Raw genomic sequence first — 16,330 nt, 5'->3', positions numbered from 1 at the left:
TGCGGCGCGTCCTGCCCACGCGCATCTTGGCTCTAGGGAGTCCTCGGCCCTCGGAGGGGGGCGGTACTGCAGCTCAGCGAGCAAGCCCGCTTGGACCGTTCGCGCCTCTCTGGCAAGTGCCTCCAGATCCGCGAAATCCCGTCCGCGCAGAATAGGCTTTGAATCTAGGGTGACACTGCCGTATCGCTCTAGCTACCTTCTCTGCGTCGGACGCGAATGGCTCGGCCCTCGAGTAGAGCTCCTGGAGCGCGCGAACGTACTCCACGAGGCTCTCGTCGGGGTGCTGAGTGCGATTAGCTAGTTCGTCCCTAATCCGCATCTCGTAATCAGGGGGCAAAAATTCCTCCCTAAACCGCGTCCGGAAGTCCGCCATCGATAGAAACGGTCGTTGCAACCGTCTCCAGCGCGACGCGTCGCCCGTTAACGCGATTGGCACGATCTGCACCAAGGCCGTTTCGTTTGAAGCTCCCAACGCGGCTACATACGCGTCCAAGTCCTGTAAGAAATAGTGGACCGATTTCCCGTCGGAATATCCCGCGTAGGTCGGCGTCGGTACGGACAACCGCGGTCGGGGCAGAGACATAGGCGCGGCACTCGCGACTCCTGGAGTCGTCGCGATTTGTCGCGAGAACGTCTCCATCATCGCCGTCATGGCGCGCATAAACTCGCCGACGTCTGTCGCGCCTCCAGCTGGAGCTGGTGGTAAAATCCCAGCATCTGGAGATGCTCGCGTACTAGAGCCTTCTCCGGCCCCCGCAGCGTCAGACGGTTCCTGAATTCCGCTCTCAGACGAGTCGTCCCCGTCCCTATTGGGGGTCGACCTCGTCTTGGGGGGCATCGTTAGCGTTTACCCTTCTACACCACGCTGAACGCTCAATAGATCTCTGTGACTCCCCGGGACGAACAGAACAAGCAGCAGACCAATTGGGCCCCACGTTGGAAGCGCCAGTTGTGTGGGTCGCTCTACTATACTGCTGCCCAATCGGTCCCTGCCTGGTCCGCCCTCCCAAGAAGTCACACGAGCAAGGATTGATTCAAATCGTTTTACTGTTCGGCGTCTTGGTTCTGGGCCTGGCAGTCGCTGTCGTTGTCCTGACCGTGCCTGGCGGAATCCCTCGTGCACTCTGTCACGCGCACCGGGCCGCCGGCCATCGCTCCTGCCCCCTCGCGCGCCGTCGTCCTCCTGGGTTTCCCACAGCTTTCAGCAAGTTTTAGACGTTTTTAGTCAGGTTTTTCTGTTTTTAACTTTGCCCGGCCCGTTAGGTGTACGTAGCCGTTTGATTAGGCTTCGGCCACTGGACGCCATCTTTTCCATTCTCTTTCGCGGCACGGCCCTTGTGTATATTTCTTCGCGCGTTTTCTTTTGTTTCGTATCGTTCCTTTTGTGTTTTTGTTTTTTCGCGGCCGTTTTCGCGATGAGCTGCCGCAGCGACACCACAGCGCAGAGCGAGATCGCAGAGGAGCCTGACCCGACGTCATAGGAACTGACAGCAAGGGTTGCCAACCTTTGCGACACGGTCGTGAAAGGCCTTACCCTGGATGATCACGGACTTCAAGGGCAAGGACCGCGGCCCCAGGACCCAGTCCCGGTGTACAAGGCCCATGACAACCGGAAGTTCGTGGCCGACTTTCTGGCTGAGCTGACGCCATACAAGCTCGCCACTGCTGTCTCGGAAGATTATGTCCTTGCACGGCTGCTGCTCATGGCGTTTCACACCAGGGCCGCACGCTGGTGGCGCATCGTGGCCCCGCTATCTCCCCTACAGCGTCTTCAGTTAGCAGGCCTATGTGTACTATTACTCTGTAGCTATCTGTAGCTCTTACCAACCACTCTTATCTGTGAAAACAAATTTGAAAACACCTAATTTTAACACGAAGGTTTTTAGCGTAATTTTGACAGAATTCGGAGTTTGCTTTAGAGGTTCACTCAATCTTGTAAGGAAGCTCTCCTATTTACATGCTCCCTTCATAACATGCTTGAAATGGGTCACAACACCCAACACAATCCTTCCTATGTAGAGCCATGGACAACATGAGCTGAAATGACCGAGTAACGACCGAAACATAACCGTTGCGCTGCCCCGACACGAGAAGTTGAAATACCCACAAAAGATGGCACGCAGACAAATGTCCGTATGGTACGGGTTTCCGACTCGGCCTGATCATGCTTGAGAACTGTGCGCTCTTTCTAGGCACATGCTGCAACAGTGAATGTTCGCAGTTATTATCACGTTTGCTTGTTCACACATTGATATAAGGATTAAACCAGACTCGAGATCACAAGCCCAGATAATGAAGACAGCGTCGTGCCATAGAAATGACAGGAAAAAAGTGGAGTCCAGTCATACTAAAGTTCTACCGAAATGCGGGAAAGGAAACTCATTATTCATATTGCCGTGGCCTCGGCAGTCTGATGCGGATGCTATTTCTTGTTGCTCTATTTTGGTTCCGCTCTTTTTTTGACGCGCAGCCTATCCAGCGTGCGACCGGAGCCAATCGGTCCCGGTCGCACGTATTGGTCATATTGGTCACATGTTCCAGTTTCCACTTTGTTTCGACTGCACGGGGCTGACGGGCTGTAAAGGGTAATGAGGCTATTTCGTCTGCTGCCAGAGAATCGACGGTGTTGCCTGCTGCAGCATCAAATGGGATATTTCGCATCCTGAAATGTTATCAAGTACATGCATCCTTAATGTATTTACTAGTCTTTGCTAAGAAAAAAGCATAGCCTACAAACAACATGATATAAAGCATAGCCACGTGCGTGGCCAAGTGGCAACGCTCCTAACACGCACGAAGAGGCACCAGGATTTATCCCTGAGGGCCGCACACCTTTCAATATTGTGTTGTAAAATTAGTTTCTACAACGTCCGAGAAGGCTCACGATTTAAGTGCTCGAAGGTCGAACATTATAGCAAATACCATTGACTACCTATACTGGAAACTCGAGCCAAAGTGCATGGGAGACACAGAAGTGCTGCCATCTCTCGGTGTGGGATGGTGAACTATGCGCTCGAAACTAAAAGGAAAACAGTCATTCACTACACTATTTCTTCTCTTCACACTATCAGTATTTGTGAATATATGGCAAATCGGTGTGCCGATTTCAATTGAGCAAGAGCTGATACACGGTATTTCTGATAATGAGGTGCGCTTCATATTGGCACTAAGTATTTAGATTATATAGACCTATGTATTACACCTGGTACAAATGGCCTACCGGCAATTAGTGACTTTCTAGTAAATTGACAGTTTGTGGAGCTGCAGTGACTGGCTCTTTGCAGTTAGAAATAAAGCACAGCAATTCAAATATGTAATTGCTCCATGGGTCATTATTTTAAATTGTATGAGATTCACTTCCAATGAGTCTGGAAATGCTACACGACGTAGATATTACAGCCAGTAAATGCTACACTGGCTGTTTAACGAAGAGTCAGTATTTATAAGGAAGTGAAAATAGTGTCCGCTTCAGGTTTACATGTCGTTTTGGGGGCCTGGTTAGCCTCTAATGACTGCAATTACTATTGGATTATATTTCTAAGTTATTTGAACGAGTATAAACTAGATTGCCTTCCAAGGGCTATTAATGGCCCTGGGCCAATATCCTAAGCTATTTCGGGGCATATAGACCAAGCAGCTGTTTATTAGTTAATTCCACTTCTGATAGACTTCAATGACCATTAGTGATAATTTCGTGATAGTTTTGAGGTTATGTCTCAGATTGGATTTGCATGACTATTATTTACTATTTGATTTTATTTCCTGATTATATGGCGGATTTGGGTTCCAATTGACATTTAATGACTATCAATGACTATTTGTAACTATTTTGAGTTATTTGATTGCGCGCGGACTGAGTTGGCTTTAAATGGCTAATTTTGGCTTTTTGATCAAAATTTGACATGATAGATATGTAGTTCAAATGACTTCTAGTTACTTTTAATGAGTTTTGGACACTATTTTGAGTTATTTGATTGTGTGCAGACTGAGCTGACTTCATATGGCTATTATTGGCTATGTGATCATGTTTATAAATTATATGGCAGATTTGGGGTCCAAATTACTTCAGTGACTATCAATCATTATCGGTCACTTTTTCAACTTATTTGTTGTGTGCAGACTGAGTTCGCTTCCAATGGCTACTATTGTCTATACATTCATATTTATAATTATATGGCAGATTTAGGGTCCAGATGACTTTTAGTGATTGCCCATGATTATCAGTCCCTATTTCGAGCAGGGTGTCGAACCGGAACCGAACCGAACCGAAAACCGGAACCGAACCGGTATTTTTTCCGGAACTGAACCCGAACCCGAACCGTTATATTGTTATCGCGATGAACCCGAACCCGAACCGGAACTGAACCGGAAAAAAAATAACGGTTACCGGCTCAAGTCAAAACGGTTCGGCCACGCGCTGTTGACAAATGTGCTATCAATGCCATTTGTTTTTCAAGTGCCGTCAACTGACACAAATCTCGCTTACATATTTTTCTTCTCCACTCAGTCTTAGGAATATAAACGCTGCATCCATGAATCTTGACAAACGCTGCATCCATGAATCTTGACATAGGAACCAGTGTTGCGCTGGTCGCGGCTTGCACGAAAAAAAAATTGGAAGGCTGTGAAAAAAAAAAAAAAAAATCGCGTCACGGGATTTTATTTTTTTACAATCTCGTAAATCCTAAATGCTGCTGTGTGCTCATTTCATAACACGTTTATAGAACGCGCGAGCTCTTGAAGCTTGCTTCCATCGGAATGAGAAAAGAAAAGGCTGTGGAGTTTGATAATAATGCATCCGGTTTTGTATAGGCACTTAGAAGCTAACATATTTGTGAGACAGCGAACTCTTCTATTTTAATATTTATCCTATTACGTCCTTCTGGCGTTGCGTTCGGTGAAGTGTTTTTCATATTCCGTATCTTGTTTAATGAAAACTTCTTTAAGGGTCTAATTTGAGTTACCGAAGGCTAGTTCAAATAAAGAAAGCTGTATTTTCTCCCGACTGTTCCTTCAATTGCTTACACGCCCAGGTGGCGGGATAGTTAGCGAGTTCTACTTGTAAGTGGGTTTGTAAGGAGGTCGCGGATTTTACAGCTACTGCGTCGGACCCAATTAGATCAAGTCCGAATGCGTAAACGTCGGTGAGGTAACCTTCGAGTGCACATAAAGAAACCATTCCTAGTAGAAATCCCTGAGCCTTACACTACGATGTATCCCGTTTCGTATGTGCTGATTTCAGATGTTTTATTTGTAATTTATTTTGATGTTGCAATTTGTCATTTACAATTTCCGAACCGGTTCGCGAACCGGTTCAGCGCCCCGAACCGTTTTGCGAACCGGTTCGCGGATCAAATTAATCGAACCGGAACTGAACCGGAACAAAATTAATTTACCTGAACCTGAACCGTAACCGAACCCGTATTTTTTTCGGTTCGACACACTGATTTCGAGTTAATTGATTGTGTGAATACTGAGTTGGCTTCATATGGCTATTATTGACCATATGATTATATTTATAAATTACATGGCAGATTCGGAGTTCAAATGACTTAGACTGACTATTAATGACTATTGGTCACAATTTTGAGTTATTTAGTTGTGTGCGGGCTGAGTTGGCTTCTAATGGCTATTATTGGCTATACAATAATATTTTTTTATTTATATGGCAGATTCGTGGTTCAAATAACTTCTAGTGACTATCCATGGAGTCACTATTTCGACTTACCTGATTGTGTGCAGACTGAGTTGGCCTAATATGGCTGTTATTGCTATATGATCATGTTTATAAATTATAAGGGGGGCTTGGGGTCCAAATGACTTCTAGTGACTATCAATCGCAATCAGTCACTAATTCGACTTATTTGATTTTATGCAGGCTAGTTGACTTCCAATGGCTACTATTGGCTATACAATCCTATTTTTTATTTATATGGCAGATTCGGGGTCCAAATTACTTCTAGAGACTTTCAATGGCTGTTAGTCACTATTTCGACTTACCTGGTTGTGTGCAGACTGATTTGGCTTCATATGGCTATTATTGGCTATATTATTATGTTTATAAATTATATGGCGGATTTGGGGTCCAAATGACTTCTAGAGACTATCAATGATGATCAGTCACTATTTCGACTTATTTGATTTTATGCAGGCTGAGTTGGCTACCAATGGCTATTATTGGCTATAGGCATCTGTTATTAACCTGGTTGTCTGGCATCTGTTATTAACCTGCACTAATAGCCAAAAAATGGCTATTAGTGCATATCGGTCGAAATATTCTGCTATTCTCTACTTATGAATGAAAATGGCTTCAAGTGGCTATTGTTAGCTATTGCGTATCATCTTAACAATATCACCTTAAATTGCTTCAGAATGAACATTAGTGACATTTAGTGATATAGTATTCATGATTTTTTGAATAGGAATGGATTCTAATGTCTACTATTATTGGCTATGGGCAGTTCTTGGCCAAATCGGCTTGAAATGGCTATACATGTCTATCAGTGGCTATTATTGGCCATTTATGCTATTGGATTGGGTCTAGATTTGAATTACTTCAACTGGATAGTATTGGCTATAGGCATCTATTCTTGACTTGGTCGGCTTAAATTGGCTTTTATTGGCTATAATCATCTGTTCCTGACTTGGGTGGCTTGAATTGGCTACAAATGGCTTAAAGTAGCTAGTATCTATAATTAGCATCTATTTCTTTGTCTACAAACTGAAATGGCTTCATGTGGCTAGTTCTGGCTATTACCATATATTTTTTACCAGACTGGCTTCAAATGGCTATGAATGGCTATTCGTGGATATAGTTGACAATTCTATGCTATTTCACTGAAAATAACTTAAAATGACTATTATTGGCTATTACCATGTATTTTTGTTAGATTGGCTTAAAATGGCTATACATGGCTATCAGCAACTATTATTGACAATTTATGCAATTGGAGTCTATATTGATTCGAATGACTTCAACTGGATATTATTGGCTGTAGGCATCTGTTCTTGACTTGGTTGGCTTGGATCGGCTACAAATGGCTTAAGGTGACTAGTATTTATAATTAGCAACTATTTCTCTGTCTACGAACTGAAATGGCTTTATGCGGCTAGTTTTTGGCTATTACCATCTATTTTTTACCAGATCGGCTTCAAATGGCTACAAATGGCTATTCATGAATATAGTTGACAATTCTTGCTATTTCGGGGATTATGATGGAAAATGACCTCAAATGGCTATTTTTGGCTATTGGTATCTATTTTTACTAGATTGGCTTGAAATGGCTATACATGGCTATCAGCAACTATTATTTACAATTTATGCAATTGGAGTGAGTATAGATTTAAATGACTTGAACTGGATATTATTGGATATATGCATCTATTCTTGACTTGGTTGCTTGGATTGGCTATTATTGGCTATAATCATCTGTTCCTGACCTCGGTGGCTTCAATCGGCTACAAATGGCTTAAAGGGACACTGACAGGGTATTGATGCTCGAAGAGGTTTTTAGTTGTACGTGTCATATGAGAGCTCAACTACCCAGAACAGAATTTGCGGCTCGAAATTCGGTTTCTTTCCGCCTGAAAACCGCCGATCAAGAACTGGCCGGTTCGAGTCTCGCTCACTCTCTTTTTCGAGGTCACGGGCCGTTTTCTAAGGTATCCATGCGACCACCAAATTTAATCAAAGTCGTGGGTCACTGAAGGCACACACTCAATATTAAAAATAGAAAAAAATATGAAACCCATTTTTTGTGGCTTCTAAAAAGCTGTAAATACGTTGATTGAAAAAAAAAGTTCCACAGACAACCGGAAGCATTCTGTGCGTTCGTTGTTTCGCGTATCGTGGGACTCGCGGGGACGGCGATGGCAGCGGACGACGGGCGTGGGGCCTCTATTTCAGAACTGTCGTTCGCGGTACCGGCGAATTCTGTCTACCTTTAAAAGAGAAATTTGGGACTGATCAAAAGAATTGGTATTCATCCCGTACGACACGCCCGGCCACCAAGCCGATTTGCACGAAGACGTCGCCGAGCTGTCGCTCCCTTCTCGTGGCTGAAGACATCGCTCGCGCAAACGTCAAGCACGACGTGTCTACTTCGAGTTGAATATGCACGCGTACGATTTCTTTACTAGGTGCGAATGTCCCCAAAGCGTGGTGCTTCCCGACTTCGACTCGGGAGTGCTTTTGCTAGAGAAAAATCGACAGCAAACTTTCCAACTTAGTTTACCGGCTTAATTATTACAAAGGAAAGAGATCCATCTGAGAAGAGATCCCCCAGTAGCGCAGTGGGGAAAGACGTCCGGTTCACACGCGGTAGGACCAAGTTCGATCTCCGGTGAAACTTTATTTTTTTTTCAAACATTTTCCGATGTTTACGTATCTTTTTTTCTTTTTTTACAATCATCACTGAAGAAACAAACAAAAAATATCAAACAAATGTTGCGGACGATACTTCGCTGAATTAAATGGTATGTGATTTCCTTTTTGACACCTGCGAACTCAATGTAATCACTTTCCACAAAATGCAAGGAGCATATAAATCAGGTAGCGTCCGCTTTCCGAGGTGCCCGTAAATGGTCAACAGAAATTGCAGCCAGCCATTGGTTTCGATCCCGTTGATCTTTCGGAAACTCTGACGCACAATGCCACTTCTGTTTCGGACGCGGGACATGTGAGCCAGCTCTTCACGCAACATCTTGGGTGTATTCTTATCGGTGCCGATCATGGAAATTCACCATGGGCCCTCGCTACTCATCTCCGACTCCTCAATGTACAAAACAACTCATCTTGGAGTACAGAACAACGAGCGTAACAAACATAACTGCAAAAGAATCGCCCGGAGAGCAGTTCCCGCACGCCGCATCGCACGCCGCATGTCGTGTCGTCTGCTACGGAAAAGAGAAAAAAAAAAAAAAAAAAAAAACGCACGGTCGGGTGTAGCCACGTGACTTCCGCCACTCACTCTCTTCTCTCCACTTCTCCGACCTCCGTCGGGTTTCGGTTTCGGTTTCGAGCAGTTGCGTCTTTCGGCTTTATTAAAAAAATACGCTACTCTGTTGCAAAATATTAATTGGGTATTCCTCCGACACCATAATGAAGCCCCTGGCAAAAAATGAAAAACAATTTTTGGGGGGTGTCAGTGTCCCTTTAAAGTGACGAGTATTTATAATTAGCAGCTATTTCTTTGTCTACAAACTGAAATGGCTTCATGTGGCTAGTTTTGGCTATCACCATCTATTTTTTACCAGAATGGCTTCAAATGGCTCTGAATGGCTATTCGTGAATATCTATTTAATGGCTATGCATGGCTATTAATGAATATCCATTGAATGGCTATGCATGGCTATTAATGAATATCCATTGAATGACTATGAATGGCTATTTATGAATATCTACAGTTATACTTGCTATAGCCATTGCTAGCCCATTGAAGCCAATCTGGTTAAAAATAATGATAATAGACAACAGCTACTAAAAGCAAGTCCGGTTAGTAAACACTAAAATTGCTCATAACTATCAAGACTAGCCACTAATAGCCATTTGTAGCTATTTCAAGCCAATTTGATAAAGAATAAATGCTTATAGTCAATAATAGCCACTTGAAGCCAGTTTCGTTCATAAAGAGTGAAATACCACAGAATTGTCAATTGTACTTACTAATAGCCATTGCAAGCCATTTGAGGCAAATCTGGCGAGAAATAGATGCTAATAGCCAACAATAGCCAATAAAAGCCATTCCAGTTAGTAAACATTGTGGGCTCTGCGGCCCATCATGGGCTAAAAGAACGTGTGCTCCGCGCCCGGCGCGCAACGTGCGCGCGAGCCACGTTGGAGTCGGTTGGCTGCCACCAGAAAGTAAAGGTGTGCTTTTTCCGGAGATCCGCCTCGTTGGTCCTTCTTGCGGGTGAGTAGTAGCACCGAACCCCACATTATTTGGCGCTCCACGCGAGGCCTACTGCTCGCCCACGGGTTGGACCGCAGGCTTTTAGCCCGTTTTAGGCGTGTTAGCCTGGGTTTTCTTGCTTTTGCCATCCCCGATAGGCCTACGTGGTCGTTCGACTAGGCCTCGGCCACCGGACGCCATCTTTGCCATCGTGGCTTGGACATTGTGAATAGTGTGCATACTGTAGTATATTAAGTGTCTTTTTCGTTCTTTTGTGTTCTGTTTTGTTCTGTTTTTTCGTTCGGCTGTTTTTCTGCGGTTGCTTCTGCGATGAAGGCCCGCCAAAGAGCCGCCGCAGACCAAGGCGAGACCGGAGGGGTGCCGGACCCGACGTCCATGGACCTGATGGCTCGGGTGGCCAACCTGTGCGACACGGTGCGCAACGCCTGGTCCTGGCTGACCACGGACCCCAAGGGCAAGGGCCATGACCCCAAGTGCCGGTCCCGTTGTACACGGGCTACGACGACCGGAAGTCCGTGGCCGACTTCCTGGCCGAGCTGGCGGCCTATAAGCTCGCCACGGGAGCCTCGGACGAGTACGTCCTTGCCCGGGTTCTGCCCGTGGCGTTCCAGGCGAGCGCCTCGCGCTGGTGGCGCATCGTGGCCCCTTTCCTCACCTGGGAAGACTTTCGGCGGAAGTTTAGTTTCAAGAAGAATTTCTTCCACCTGGGTACCAGTCTCGAGTCCAGCGAGAACTGGAGCGCCAGACCCAGCACCCGGACGAGACCCTCGTCGAATATGTACGGGTGATGCAGGAGCTCTATGACAGAGCCTGCCCAACGACGTCGGAGTCGGACAGGGTTGCTCGGGTGATGCAGCAGAGCCACCCAACATTCCGGCCCTACCTGCATGGCCGCACGTATTCCACCCTGGAGCAACTGGCCCGGGACGCTCACGGCATACAAGAGACGCTCCTGGCCGAGTTGCAGTATCGGCCCCCGCCACCGCCTGAAGAAGCTCTTGAGCCGTCCTGTGCCTGGCGAGCTCCCGGGCCCAAAAGAGGTCCGACTCAGCGCCAAACCCTGGATGGCGCGGTCTGTCCCCCCCGTGCGCTGGACTCCTACGCCTTCGGGCAATGGGAGCGCGGGAGACCACTCGATGGTTCGGACCCCCGGCTACGTGCCCGGCCGGCTGGATCGAGACTACGGCAGGGTGAAAGCCGTTTAAGGTCCTTCCCCCGCAATGCCAACCGGGGCGCCGATCGCTGGTCCAACGAGGGACACCAAGAAGGGCCGCAACGACAAGCGCAGGCAAGCCAGACGCACGGCCCTGACCGGCGCAACTCGGTGCGGTGCTTCGGCTGCGGTCGCCATGGCCACTTGCGGCGTGACTGCCCCGACCTACTGCGCAACAGCAATGCAGCCTCGGGAAACGAGTACGGCCGGTGGTGTTGACCCCTGAACGCCTGCCGGCCGCGATGACCATGGACAACTCGGCAAAACTTCCATCGGTATGTCGAATTCCGCCTGACCTTGAGCTAATTGAGCCTCGTATGACAGTTACAGTGCTCGGAGTAGCTGTGGCAGCGCTGATTGATACCGGTGCGAGTCTGTTGCTCATTGGGGACTACCTGATTGAACGCTACAAAGAGCAGAAAGCTAACCTGCGCGAGACTAACGTCCTCTTACAGCTAGCGTCAGGACCAGAAATGCTTGCGAGTCAAGCCGTGAGGTTACAGATTGGGTTTAACGAGAAAAAACGCCGTCACCGTTTCGTTTGCTTACCTGGTCTCACGGTACCGATTATTTTGGGGCGAGATTTTCTTTTCGGGGAGAAGCTGGTTCTGGACTTTCCGAACAATTAAAGGCTACCGGTTGGGTAGTGACGCGCAACTGATCCCATTTACTAGACGAGAGGATTGTGTCGTCAGTGTCGAGAACGTTGGCGTTAGAACGCCTGCTTTGCGACTCCCATGTGCGGTAAGCGATTCTTTGCAGAAGTGTCCTGCTACGGACTAGAAAAAAGCGGCGTCTCCAAAGACTCCTGGAGGAGTTTTCGCCGATGTTCACGGAGAATCCTGGTAGAACCGGTGTCCTAAAGCATTCAATTGACACCGGGAATACACGGCCTCTACGCTGCAACCCTCGACCAGTCAGCGTACACAAGCGAGACCTGCTGGACAAGGCGCTCCAAGAGATGATCGACACGGGGGCAGTACGTGAGTCACAGAGGCCTAGGGCCTTCCCGATCGTCCTTGCCCCCAAGAAGGATGGAACGGCTCGGCTTTGCGTCGACTATCGACGCCTGAATGCGGTAACCGTTCGTGACGCGTACCCATACCCCTCGATTGAGTCGATCATGTACAACTTGGCAAACGCGAGTTTTTTCACGACTCTTGACTGCAGTCGCGGTTTCCTCCAGATAGAGGTCGAGCCTGCTGACATTGAGAAAACAGCACACATGCTACAGAGGGTTGTACGAGTTTGTGCGCATGCCTTTCGGCTTGAGCAACTCTCCTGCCACATTCCAGCGTCTTATGGACATTGTGCTTGGAGACGCACGGCACAACTACGCCATGGCATATATGGATGACGTAGTAGTCTTTTCACGCACGTTTGAAGAACATCTTGTGCACCTTCGGACTATTCTCGAACGCATGCGGAATGCTGGTTTGACAGTTCACCCAGGAAAAATGCAACTGGCAACATCTAAGATTAACCTGCTCGGTTTTGTAATCGACGATGGATCGCTTCGCCCTAATGAGGACAAGCTGAGGGCCATAACTCAGTTTCCTCCCCCACATGATGCAAAGAGTTTGCAGCGATTTCTTGGCATGGTTGGAGTTTACCGTCAGTTTATTTCCCACTGTGCGGCCTCTGAACGAACTGCTGCGCAAAGGCGTCAAGTGGCGTTGGACGGAGGCACAGCAAAATGCTTTCCTTCAACTGTCCAGAGCTATTGCTGAGACAGCATCTTTGAAGCTCCCAGACCTCAACCGTCCGTCGGTGCTGCAAACCGATGCGAGCGGCTACGATTTAGGTGCTGTGCTGCTTCAAGACTTTGATGGTGTCTTACGGCCCGTAGCGTTTGCTAGCCATACGTTGACAGCAGCTCAGCGGAATTATAACGTTTGCGAGCTTGAGTGCCTAGCCATCATATTCGCCCTGCAGAAATTCAACATGTATCTTGATAGCGCGCGCTTTGTGATCCAGTCGGATAAAGCCGCCTTGTCTTGGCTTCAGCGGCTGGAAAATCCGGCAGGACGATTAGCACGCTGGGCACTAACGCTTCAGAAATATGACTACACTATTGTGCACAGACCAGGCTCACAAAACAAAGTTGCAGACGCTTTGTCGCGCGCTCCGCTCGGCAAAGAGCGCGTGCCCGAGGGTGCCAATGTTGTGGCTGCGATAGATGCTCGCTCGCGCTGGGGTACTTTGATTAGCCGAAATGAGCTTCGTGCTTTACAGCAGAACGATGGACTTTGTCGCAGGGTATCTGAGTGGTTATCTTCACGTGACCGACGTGACAACAGAGACGCTGACATGGGTTTTGACTCGTACTTGCTGGCCGAAGACGGTCTGCTCCTCCGGTACATACCTCAGATCGACGACGAGGAGGGTGGTTCCACAGATACTCCATTTCGAGCCGTGATACCTCGCCGACTTCGCACGTCCTTCATTAGATACTACCATGACTCTGCTTTGACTGGTTACAGTAGTGGCTGCAAGACTTTTGAAAAGTTAAGCCGTACTGCAACTTGGCCAGGAATTCGTCATGACGTGCTGAGGTACGCTCGTTCATGACCGGTTTGTCAGAAAGCCAAACCGCGTGGTGGTCAGCCCCCTGGTCTCATGCAGCCAGTCGTGAGTCGGACCCCATGGGAATGCGTTGCTGTCGGCGTCATGAGCCCTTTCCCACGCAGTCCGCGTGGCAACCAGTACTTGTTGGTTGTCACGGATCACTTTAGCAAGTGGGTGGAGCTATTTGCATTAAGGTCGCTGACGTCCAAAAGAATCTGGTCGTGTCTGATGGAGACGTTCACACGCTTCGGATTTCCGGCGAAATTGATTAGCGACAACGCTACTTACTTTGCCAGCAAAGTGTTCCGAGACTCATGTGCCGCATTGGGCATACAACACAAGCGGACGTCTCCCTATCACCCGCAGGCAAACATCACAGAGCGGGTGAACCGAAACCTGAAATCAATGTTAATAGCTCACACCGAACGTCACCCTGACTGGGACGCAAAGCTCTCAGAGCTCGCGTTCGCAACACGCACAACCGTTAACCGGTCTACAGGTTTTACGCCAGCTTGCCTTAATTTCGGAAGAGAGCTGACTTTCCCGCTGGAAAACACTTGCACGACCAACAACCGTGGCGCTGCTCGCTCATACAGTCAGTTTGCAGGAAGCCTACGACGCAGACTCAAGGACATCGTTCGTGATACCCGGGAGAGCTGGGACGCCGCACGGCTTCAGCAGGCTGTGCAGTACAATCGTGGCCACCGGGACGTGCAATTAGAAGTTGAAGATCTTGTACTCCGGCGGACACACCCACTTAGTGACGCCTCCAGAGGTTTCACAGCTTCCCTGGCGAACCGGTGGGATGGTCCGTATCAAGTGCGAAACAAGGCCTCACGCCTTACGTACACGCTTGTTCATTGTGAGTCTGGTCGACACGCCGGACCTGTTCATGTCACCAACCTCAAACGGTATTACGAATTGGATGACGAACTTCTCTCGCAGGTGGAGAGTGATGCCGATCCGGGTTATACTTAATTCTGCGAGGACTATACCTGATGTTGGTGACGAAGACGAAGATCTAAGAAGATGCGCGTTGCAATAGACTTGAGCCAGAACTAGTGCTCTCCCGACTGAATTTCCGCGGGGTTTTGTGTGATGGACGCGCAGACGCGGATAGTATCCTCGCAAATTTAACTTGTCTATTGCCGCGCCCAACGTTATGAACGCTTTCTCGTAGAAGAAACCCCGGTAGAAGACCACTCACGGGCCCCTTTTTTTTGTTTCTCTCTGCTCTCCAAGATGCCTCGCTACCACCGACGGAGACGCTCAGCTTCCCCCCACCGCTACCACCACCCTGGGGGCACCACGGCCGTCGCCCTCCGGCTCCGGGACAACATCGCCGCCGGCCCTTCTACCGACGCCGGGGCAACTCCGCAATCTGGACCGTGCTGGGCCCCCAGGGCCTAGCCATCTCATGGACCTCGAACCTGCCCTGGGAGGTCCAGCCCCGGCCCCTGACCACGGACCCCCCGGCCGAAGTCCCGGAGCCGTTTCGGGGAAACACTCTTACCGACCGCCATCCCAACGACCCGGTGCAGTTCTACGATGAGAAGGAGCGCCGGCTCCTGTGCCCCCTCTGTGGGGTGCCCGAGATCCACGGGGGCATCCACCAGGCCGGCGCTCTCCACCGGGCCCGGGAGTCGGCCGCCGCCGCCAGGGCAGCCGTCTTGCGCCTCGCGGCCATAGACGAACACAATCTCCAGCGGGCCCTGGCGGTCGTCCGGCGCCTAAGACCCGCCCTCCGCCGCCCCCCCTCGCCGGCCGACATCGCAATTAACATTGACGAAAACGAAGAACCCTTCTAACCACCCCGTTAACTCCAACGCACTCGGGGAGGGGGGGGGGGAAGTTTGTGGGCTCTGCGGCACATCATGGGCCAAAAGAACGTGTGCTCCGCGCCCGGCGCGCAACGTGCGCGCGAGCCACGTTGGAGGCGCTGGGCTCGGCAGTCGGTTGGCTGCCACCAGAAAGTAAAGGTGTTTTTTTTTCCGGAGATCCGCCTCGTTGGTCCTTCTTGCGGATGAGCAGTAGCACCGAACCCCACAACATGAAACCTGCTTATAAATATCAACACTAGTCACTACAGGCCATTTGTAGCAATTTTAAGCCAATCTAAATGCTTATAGCCAGTAATAGCTACTTGTAGCCAGTTTCATTCAAAAACACTGAAATAGCACATAATTGTCAACTATAGACGCTTTGCAGCAGCTGTGCATGGGTGCCGCCATAACTGACCTTCAGTTTTTGATCCCCCTTATTACGTTTACTTCACTTCATTATTACCATAGCAGGCCAGGTTATTGACATTTTAGATTTTATTCTGTCTTGGTCCCCTTTGTGGAGGCTCGTCCACACCAATTTCAGTGGCTCGGTATCTCGGTAAAACAAGAGAAGGTCAGCAATGGCGCCTGTATTCTGGCGCGTGTGTAAAGCGTCTATACTCACTAATAGCCATTGCAAGCCAGTTGAGGCAAATCTGGCCAGAAATGGATTCTAATCGCCAACAATAGCCAATAAAAGCCATTCCAGTTAGTAAACATAAAACCTGCTTATAAATATCAACACTAGTCGCTACAAGCCATTTGTAGCAACTTTTAAGCCAATCTAAATGCTTATAGCCAGTAATAGCCACTTG

The sequence above is a fragment of the Ixodes scapularis genome, unplaced genomic scaffold, assembly GCF_016920785.2.
Source record: "Ixodes scapularis isolate PalLabHiFi unplaced genomic scaffold, ASM1692078v2 PGA_scaffold4__175_contigs__length_147842914, whole genome shotgun sequence".
In the NCBI taxonomy this organism is placed as follows: Eukaryota; Metazoa; Arthropoda; class Arachnida; order Ixodida; family Ixodidae; genus Ixodes; species Ixodes scapularis.
This window is presented reverse-complemented; position numbering follows the sequence as displayed.